At 46.2% G+C, this 10,096-nt stretch overlaps 1 long non-coding RNA gene across 2 annotated transcripts; it reads left to right on the top strand.

Moving 5' to 3' along the window:
* Positions 1 to 904: 904 nt before the first annotated feature.
* Positions 905 to 9,411, top strand: LOC147239213 (uncharacterized). 2 transcript variants are annotated; one of them, XR_015111615.1, is made up of 5 exons: positions 905 to 1,037; positions 1,419 to 2,661; positions 5,107 to 5,291; positions 6,731 to 8,807; positions 9,045 to 9,411. It is a non-coding gene; the product is annotated as an uncharacterized LOC147239213 (long non-coding RNA). The 2 variants fall into 2 exon arrangements; XR_015111616.1 differs by having other exon boundaries at positions 909 to 1,037; positions 1,441 to 2,661.
* The last annotated feature ends 685 nt before the right edge of the window (positions 9,412 to 10,096 follow it).

Raw genomic sequence — 10,096 nt, 5'->3', positions numbered from 1 at the left:
AGCAGCTGAAGCTGAGCTGTGAATATCTGAAATAAATCACATTTTCTGCTCAGAGCCAAACAGAAATGAGCATTTCCCAGTATGAGAGTAACTGGTAAAACCCCAACGATGTTTCTTCAATAATTCATGCAGAAGAAGTTGTCTTGGGAGCAGCGAGATGTTTTCCTCACTGTTAGATGGTGACACATTCTAGCACCCTGAGTGTTACTCCGTTTGTACCTGCATTATTCAGGGGGATGATTCACTGTCTCGTTTAAAAATGATCATCAGGATTATTTTTGTTGACATTTTTGATCACGTTTTTCCAATAACCCAAATAAAAAGTGATTGAACTTTCTTCTCGGTCTGTCTTCACTCAAATGCAAAGATGGGAGATAAAAAAATTAATCTCTAAAATTCTTGTTATAATTTAATAAAAAATGGGGCTGCCGCCGACATCTCAAGACTCAACAACATTCCTTTGCCATCACTGGAGTGAGTCAGCGACACAGTTCACGGATGAAGGACTAAGAACGCCTTATTCCTTTTTGTTCACATCAAGAGTGTTTTGAGACGTTGAAAGTGACAAACCGATGTGTGCTCAAACTGGCTTGTTTGCTGTATCTGCTTTTAGAGTAAAACGACGAAAGAGCTCGAAGTGAACCAGGTTTCTTCGGATTGGGTTACATTGTTGTTGTTTTTCTTGTAATCCACTGGATCGTGTAAAATGTGTCGTGTCGTTTGTATCAGGAAGCATTTCAATACAGCGGGACTGAACAGTTGTAACCACTCATAAATGTTTAACCCCCCCCCCCCCCCAACAGTTGTAGTTGTCCTTTGCGTCACTAGATGGCATACATGAGTTTTAAAACCGATACAGTGACGTCAAAGACACCTCCTGGTACCGAAAAAAGTAAAAAAAAAAAAAAAAAAAAAAAAGATCAAGAAAGAAAGAAAGAACGAAAGAAAGAAAGAAAGAAATACTGGAGGTGTATCATCATGCAAGCTGTCTGTTGGCTACATCGGGAGTCCTGAATCTCGATCGTACTGCAGGGAAGGTAAACAAGAGTAACACGACAGAGGAGGAAGGAAATCAAAATGATGGTGGCAGAGAGCACAATTCTAATATTCTATCAGGTGACACTAGTTGGAGTGCAACTTATGAATAGGAGGAACTGATGAGGGTCACAGATATGCATGAATGTCTGCGTGTAGCTGGCTTGTTCTCATTATTTTGTTCAGTCTAATAACTCACCATTAAATCACTGTTAAAATCCAGTTTTTCTGAACTGATGAGATATGTATTTGTTATGAAAATAATATATTTGATCTCATTCAGTCAGTAAACAGGGGAATTCATTTTGAGAAAGAAAGGTGTGTTTCTCTCAATGAATGACGATTATCTCTCAATTCATAAAAGACTTTTTCTTTTTGTTAAGGTGGATGCACCACCCTTCTCAGGAAGAACAGTCAGGATGCGTTTAGCTGCGTGATGGATGACGAACCGTTACGAAGGCACCAGTGACTCACCAGGCGGCGGCCACAGCTCTTCATCAAGCCTGCTTGATTATTCTCATTGAAGTGAAAACTCTGCTTTTTGAGATGAAGGTACTGGTTTTTGGTAATGAATCAGCGACCCGCTCCCGTTTCCAGCTTTGACATGAACTGAACCCTGACCAACACCCACAGCTTCAAGACTCGAGTTCAACACAACTCCATTTCTACACAGTTAACTGCATTGTGTTCTGATAATGCTTTGAGGAAATGAGTAATGGCGCTTTGTGGATGATAGGAATCATTTGGGGAAGTCCAAATGTCTCCTAATGCGTGTTGACAACCACACAATCCACTTTCATCTGAGTTCTCCTTCATGGCGAGCCCCTTTTCCACTGAACGCTCAAGAACACACACCAGGCCGGAGAGTAAACAACACTAAAGGAACAGTCTGATTTATCCTCTCTCTCGTTCTTCGCGAGACCATCGCTGAAGCGCAGGAGACCCCACCTCTGCTCGCAGGGAAGAGGTCTCCTGGATCACCTCCCCTGCAAAACAGAACAAATGCAAAGGTGCTTGCTTTGGAGAAACGTGGGACTCAGCTGTCCAGAGAGCAGATGGACGCACACATATGTCACCCCTGCTCCTTTTAGAAGGAGTCTCGTCTCCACGGTGACTGAGGACAAAAAAGAGGCCCTGCCACAGCTGGTCTCTGGCAAAAGAGAGAGAGGGAGGAGGAGGAAAAACAGTGAATGAGTGTTCAGATGTACAGACGGGACAGAGGGTGAGGGGGAGTGAGAGACAACGTAAACACAGTGGCGAAATCTGGGAAGGGGTGTAGGTGGTGCAGAGAGCTGGAGTGAGAGAGAGGAGGCACACAAAGTCCCTGAGAAAGTGGAGAGAGTGGAGGGAAAGGACAGGAGGAGCACGAGTACAGCTGCTGAGAGTCAAGTTTCCTCCCAACATTCAGCCCTGGTCTGAGTCTGAACCGGAGCAGGCTAATTAGATGAAGAGCCTGAGACCAGCAGGCACCACGAACTAACTGAAGCAAATACGAGGGAGTGGAGCACGAAGAGGGGGAGGGTGCACGGCCAAGGTCCGTGAAACATCGTGGGGCAGGTTTGAGGACAGCAGAGTTCCTCCTCTCTGAGAAGAAGCAACAAGTGGGGACAGTCCCACGCTGCAGAGGTAAGAGCTTGTTTTCATTCTTCTGAGATGAATTGCACTTTATTCTTCTTCTTCATCTCAAGGAGAGAATGAGTGGCGCAGCAACACCTCTTTCAAGGAAGCGCTTGGGTCTGTTCATGTTTTTGTACACTGCTTGGCTCTCTCACGTCCTGCCGGCTGCACAACACGATGCAAACACACTGGAGTGCAGACGCCCAGCAGCAGAGGTCAGGCATTCTTCAGGTGGTTCTGATTTTCACATCCAGCCAACCAAGAATGTACCTGTGAATGTACTTACATGCATCTACAGACAAGTCTGTGCAGACAAGGCTGAAGTCAACAGTGATCTCGTGGGTTGGATTCTGACATACGAGGTGATGTCAAGAACTGTTGGTACTTCCTGTTAGAGGGCCTTGTTTCAGCTCAAAACCAAAACATTGCAACACTGTACCACACACACACACACACACACACACATACACACACACACACACACATACACACGCACACACAATGCCATCTCTTTGTCTTCATGTAAAACATAAGCAACATCAAGTGGTTTGAGATCTAAAAGCATTGTTCTCTGTTGCTTAGCCATCTGAACGGAGGCTGACAGCATCCGTGTTTGTTAAGAATTTTACAGACAATGTGATCTCAAGTTAGGCGGCACAGTGGAGCAGTGGTCCTCACTGTGGCCCCCAGCTAGAAGGTTCTGGGTTCGAGCCCCGGCTGGAGCACGGGGTCTTTCTGTGTGAGTCTCCATGTTCTCCCTGTTCCTGCTGGGTTCTCTCTGGTACTCCAGCTTCCTCCACAGTCCAAAGACATCAAGAGGGACCAGGTTAATCCAGACTCTAAATTGACCGTAGGTGTGGCTGGGAGAGCCAATGGTTGTCTGTCTCTATGTGTTGGCCCTGCCATGGACTGGTGACCTGTCCAGGGGGAAGGCTGCTGGGATAGGCTCCACCCCCACCACCCTCAACAGGAGAAGAGGGAGAACATGGAGGGATGGAGGGAGGGATGGATGATGGATGGATGGGTGATCTCAAGTTCACAAGTACATTACTGCATTATCTTCTGATAACGAAGCATGAATATTAATCTTGTTAATTCAGACACAGTCACGGTTTATTTTGAAATGCCTGGAACATTCCGGACATGCATCCTGGCTCTGCTGGTCTGGGCCATGGTCTTATAGTATTGATAGTGTTTGTGGCCCCCCTGCAGCACAAACACTTGTTCCTGTCATTGCACATGCAAGGAGGACGATGTCCTCATGTAATACAAACACAAAAGCAGACCTGTCACAAGCAAACGCGCCCATGCTTCGTGTGGCAGACGGACCCGGGTTGTGTCAGGCATGAATTGTCAGAGAAACAGAGAGATCAAAGGAAGAAATTAAAGTCTGAGATCAAAGTCAGAGATTGTGAGGGAGGTTTTGTGACACTTCACAAGTCATGTCCTATCAAACATTGGATGAAGGGGCGGGGCCATGTGTTGTGCAATGTTGTAAAACATCAGAGACATCAATGACATTTTTCGGTATAAATGGTGGCAAATCCCTTCAGTGCGTTTCTAGAGCCTCGTAGAAGCTCTGCTGAGGTACGTTGAGGCTCCAGTGGTGGTAAACTTTATTCATCAAGGGAATCAAGAGGTCGCACAGCAAAAGATCCTGGTTACAAAATTTACAGTGAACGCACGATTTTTGGAGTTCGCTTTAAAATTTTGCTAACGTTTTGTAAATTTTGATTTATTTTGGTCTTCAACATGGTGGTGCAGGTCAGGACGGGGGCCAGGGCCCTCGTCTCATGAAGCTATCTGTCTGGATTAAATCAAAATAAGAAACATTCATTTCTCAACTTGGTACCTGAGGTCATCATTATGGCCCACATGTCCATCGTGTGTTTACAGAATCAGTGTCACCGCATTGCATCGTGGTCTCCTTCACAGTATGTCAAGTATCAGTCTGTGGTCTCAGTGGTCTCACGCACACACAGACACACACACACACACACACACCCATGCACCAATGATGATGACAGGTCTCGGTCTTGAAATGCCACGCCTGAAATAGTCTGCCTTGTTTAAATTTAAACTGTAGATGCAGGATGGTGACAGTGCCTCGTGTGTGTGAATACAAATGTTCACACACACACACACGCACGCACGCACGCACGCACACACACACACACACACACATCAGGCTACTGGAAGTCAATCAGTAGGCTGATTGTGGGTGCAGATGAGTATCTGAAACACTCACAGGGTATTTAAGTATAACGGGCACATGTACTTACCAGGCTTGGGGGGGTAATTGAAGGGTAGCAGTAGGAAATTGCACAGTAGGTTCAGTAGTCAAGGGTGGAGTTGAGGATGAAAATAACTTGACTTTCCCATTCGGAGCATGTGTCCACAAGGCAGTGGAACTCTCCTCCTGTCTCTGTGTCATCTTGAATTTGTCTTTTTCAGGTAAAGGAGTTTCTTCTCCATTCCTGAGAGGTTTTTCTCTGGACCTCTGCGTGCGTCCTCCATCAGCATGGATGTCAAGGGGGAATTAATGGATATTCTTCAGAGGGTGTGGATCAAGCTGCAGGGTCTGCCACAAGCCAATCCCCTGGAGATAGGCGGCTTTGCCGTGCTCATCCTGTTTGTTGGTGAGTTTGACACAGATGTAGCTTATATTTTTAAAGGATCGAAAACATGGGAAGAGTCCTGAGAGTGTGATGCAACCAAGATTGATTTGTCAACACTCTAAACATCAGGATTCCAACTCTCCTCCACAAGTTCTTACCAGGTATTTGAGTCCATGTTTTATTCCTTAACTTAAAGGAGTATATCAGCAGTTATTGTCCATCCTCCGCAGAGCCAGGCAAGAAGATGGATCCCCTTCTCCCATCTGTGCTGCCTGACAGAGCTGAGACCCACTGAGACCTGCTGACTGCTAGTTAGCTTCGCACAATGAATGGTAGTGAACGGGAAGGTGGTCATCTCTTCATCTCACAGTCCCTCCCACGCTACAGAGTAGTTGCAGCAGTTTATCTTGATTCGAAAATTACAGTCTCTCACAATCTCAAACTGTTACACTGTAAATGGTTTGTGAGCCTCGAGTTGTTTTCATGCAGGCTAGGACTATTTGAGAGAAAGTCGATTACTACGGAGGCATGCTAACCACAGTACTCAGTACACAGTACACTACTATTTATTGTGCTAAGCTAACCAGCAGTCAGCTGGTTTCTGTTTGTCTCAGCTCCCAAATGCAGCAGAGAGAAGAAGAGGGTGTTTATCTCAGTCTGATTATATGTCATTAGACACAAACTCGGTGGGGTCGTGTGTCTGGCCTCTATGAATGGGAGTCCAGAGCTCAGGCTGCACTCCTGCCTGGAGCAGGGAGCTCTGGTTCGCGGCTGAATATTCACTAGCTGGTCGCTGGTGCTGGACAGGTTGATTAGAGCTTCATAACTGAAAGGAGGGGAAAATGAATTTTGGGCCGTTAACACAAAACAATGAGCTGAATGACGCTAAAAATGCTTGAAAGGGCAGGACTGCTCGCATCCAGTGACTTCTGTCGTCAACACTTCATTTGACCAGCTGAGAACATGAAAACTGTGCAGAGAAAATCGACATTTTAATGGTCCATTGTTAAAGTGACACTACACCAAAAGTGTTCGGTGCCCAGGAACTCACAAATTGGTGAGCCTCTTGGATGTGCTTCCCCTCCTCCATCACTTCTTTGTGAAATGCAGAAAGAGCCAGCCACATATATTTAGCTCAAAGCTGATAGCAACCGATTGCTAACAACAGCAAGACTGCAGCATAACGTCCACCTGGAGCAAAAACACCCACAACACCTCCATTTAAAGTGGCGCGGTGGAGCAGTGGTCAGCACCATGGCCCCCCAGCAAGAAGATTGTGGGTGGAGCCCCGGCTGGAGCACGGGGTCTTTCTGTGTGCATGGCAAAGGGTAAAATATATTTGTGACGTCGAGACACTTATTTGTGAGAAAAATATCCCTTTCATGTATAAGTCCACTGCCTACTGACACCCGCCTCCCATGACTTCTGTCTGCCCTCTCTTGTCCCTTCTCCCCTCCCAGCCACGTTTCTCTTCTTGATCATCCTGTCCTGTGTCCACTGCTGCTGCTGCTGTGGGAAACCAAAATACCAGGCCGCCAGAGTCCAACCTCTACAGCCCACCTAACTTGAAACGCGGAAAAGCTTCCTCCATCTCGCATATCAACAGCCACATGACCCAAAAATGGAAAAGCTCCTTTTCAGACTCAATGAGTACTTGGTTAAATTCATCAAAAGAGAGAAGCATCATGGAAAAGGAGGGGACAGGTTTCTAACATGTTTCCACGACTTGGACAAAGACTGGAGAGCAACGCCATTGGAGTCCACATGAATCAGGGTGAACGGATTCTACAAGATTCATTATTTCAGCGCGGGACAATGAAACTCTGTGTCGCTGAACAAAACCCCTCATGGATGCAGAGGAGACAAGAATGAACAGATACCATAAGAGACAAAGTGTTTCAGCAGCCGTGCCGTCACGTTCAGGGGTCGAGGCTGTTGATATTCATCAGTAATTCACCAAGAATGAGAAAACCACATAGAAACATCGCTTGTGTATAAATGCTTTTATTGTTGTTCCATGTTTGTAACTCGTTGACTGTAAAAAAAAAAAGAAAGAGCGTCCTCTCCTGTTCAAGTGAGGACAGTTTAGCAAATCGAGTCCTTGACAAATAAATGAATACAATGGGCCTCGTTCATGAAACGTTCTCATGAACACGTTATTCTTTCACACTTGGATAGATTAACCCTTGATTTAGGCTAACAGGCAGGAAGCAAAGCCTGATGGGTATTTGTGCTCCCTACATTTAACCTTATCTCTGACTGTAATCACCCACGCATGCAAAGACGTACACAATAAACGTCAGGAGCATCCTTCCTGCCTGCCAGACTGAACTGAGGGTCCAATAATACCAAGTAATAACACATGAATGCGCAGGCACGTCGTGAATGAGGCTGTTACTGACACCTGCAGCGGCTCCTGAGCTGATGCAGCGGCGCGTTCATGTATGTAGGTTGATATATTTGCTAAAACCTTTGATGTGAGAGGAGAGAGCGGAGGTAATGAAGGTTCGTTCATGTTGCCGTGTTGGATCATGTGATGCCACAAAACAACAAAGTCATCCATCATCACGCGATGTCATTTCCCCTTCATGCCACAAAACGCCGCTGACTTACCTCTGACTTTCAGCTCTGTCACTCTGACGTCACATTGGTTCCGGAATTATTTCTGCTGGTGTCACCGACCATCTCAGCACCGACTGTCATCTCACTGTCATCTTCTCCTTTTGAGGGCCAAAACTCAAACACACGCAGGAGAAGAACTGCGTTTGGCCTGTGAACCGCTGTCCTACTCAAAGCGTCTCTTTGACGCCTGCTTAACTTATGAACAAACAAATATTAGGGATCCTACATATTTGAAGAGCATTTCTAGCTCACGGAAAGCAAAAAAAAAAAAAAAGCATTAACAGTGAATTATTATTTATTTATTCATTATTTGGCCCGTTATTTATTTATTGATTTATTTGTTTGTTTTTTTCATTCATTGATTCTGGTGAATCAAATCCTCCTTTTGGCAGGCAAAATTTGGCCCCTGGGTCCAACTCGAGGCAAGTGCTGCCCAAGACCCTCAGGACCTAGACGTCAAACTTGGCGCTGCGCTTCTTTGACGGCCAGCAACGACCCCAACGGGTCTGATACAGATGATGAACGCGTTCGTCAAGTCACAGGCGGATGGATCCCATTCCGATTGCTCCAATGAGGAGTGATCAGAACCAGATCAGTGCAGCGCTGCATGCGTGTGTGCACAGCTTATCACCAGCTCCCTCTCCTGACTCCCCCAGTCAATATTTCCTGTAAACATTAACCAGGAGCCGCAGGTTTTACTTCTCTGTGAACGCACAAAGCAAACGACAGTCACCTGGCAGGCAGGTTTTGTGAGCGTTTCCTACACGCTCACCGTTTCTGACACGGTAACCTTTACCGTTCAGGCCGTATTGAAACAGTTCCAGGGCCGAAGCTGGATGAAGCGCCTGTTCTCTCTCTCTGTTAGAAGTCAGTGAGCCGTGAGAGGATCATTTAGGGGATCATGGCCATGGAGAGGTGAGTTCCAGAGCAAGAATGTGCTGGGTGGCAATCGCTTTCAACACCAGCAGGTTTCTATCGAGCCTGCTGATGAAAACATGGCAGATTTGAGTGTTTTATCGCTGTTGCAGATAGTTTATCCAGCAGATAGTCAGTGTTATCAGTGGTAACTAATGTTCTCCACATTCATAGCATTGTCCGACTGAGATCATTTCTGCTTTGAAGCCTTCATCTGGTTCTCTACTCCCCGTCTAGTGAAACACAGCAGTCCAAACCCTCACCCGAGGACTGGGTGGAGTGGTTCCTGCACCGACTGCATCAGGAGCCGTGGGCTCTGGGTGGCCTGGTGGTCATAGCGGTGTTTATACTGGGAACCGTATCTCTGGTTGTCTTTGCTCTGCTGTACGGGTGCTGCTGTGGCCCAGAAGAAAAGAACCAGAAGAAGAAGCAGAGGAGGTCAAAAGATGGAATGATCTAGACGTGCGGAGGAAACTAACCTCCCCTGTTGAGGGTTTTAAGACGTGGTGGGAGTTGGACTCTGGATTATTTTTTTCTAATTAGTCAGCACAATAGTTTTATGGTGAAAGTTTCTACAATTTGAATTAAAGCAACGTGTGTGGTATTTATTTACTGTTTTCTTGAAAGGGTGGTACCCCATCTTTGGGACTGATTGCCTTTGTCTTTTTAAAAAAAATTTGAAACAACTGGTAAAATTAACGGTCACACTGATTAAAGAGAAAACAGATATTTCTTGGTGTTCACTGTGGTATACCCATTCCTCTCTCCATCCCTCCATTCCTCCACCCCTCGGTCCATCTTCTGTACCACTTATCTTTTAAGAGTCACGGGGGTGGAGCCTATCCCAGCTGACATTGGGTGAGAGGTGGGGTTCACCCTGGACGGGTCACCAGTCCGTCACAGGGCCATCAGGAGCAGTTAGGGGTTCAGTATCTTGCTCAAGGACACTTGGACATGGTCACCGGGGGAAGTGGGGATGGAACCAGTGACCCCTTCGGTTGCACTCCACCTCTGAGCCCTGCCACCCCTACTATAGTGTGTTTTGGGGAAAATATTAAAGCAACACGTCATCCAAAATGTGTATCTTGATGTTCAGGTACTCACACGTGTCCTGACCTCTGGGATATGTCGCCCCCCCCCCCCCACATCACTTCTTTGTGACTACAGAATGCAGAAAGAGCCACACACCAATGTTTAGCAGCTAAAGGAGACTGTTGGCTAACAACAGCTAAATTGTCCAGAAATGCGTGTTTACAAAGTCTAGTATAATCCAGAATAACTGGTAAAAT

This window comes from Aulostomus chinensis, chromosome 23, assembly GCF_037954235.1.
Source record: "Aulostomus chinensis isolate RoL2024-O1b breed Wild chromosome 23, RoL_Achi_v1.0, whole genome shotgun sequence".
NCBI lineage: Eukaryota > Metazoa > Chordata > Actinopteri > Syngnathiformes > Aulostomidae > Aulostomus > Aulostomus chinensis.
This window is presented reverse-complemented; position numbering and strand designations above follow the sequence as displayed.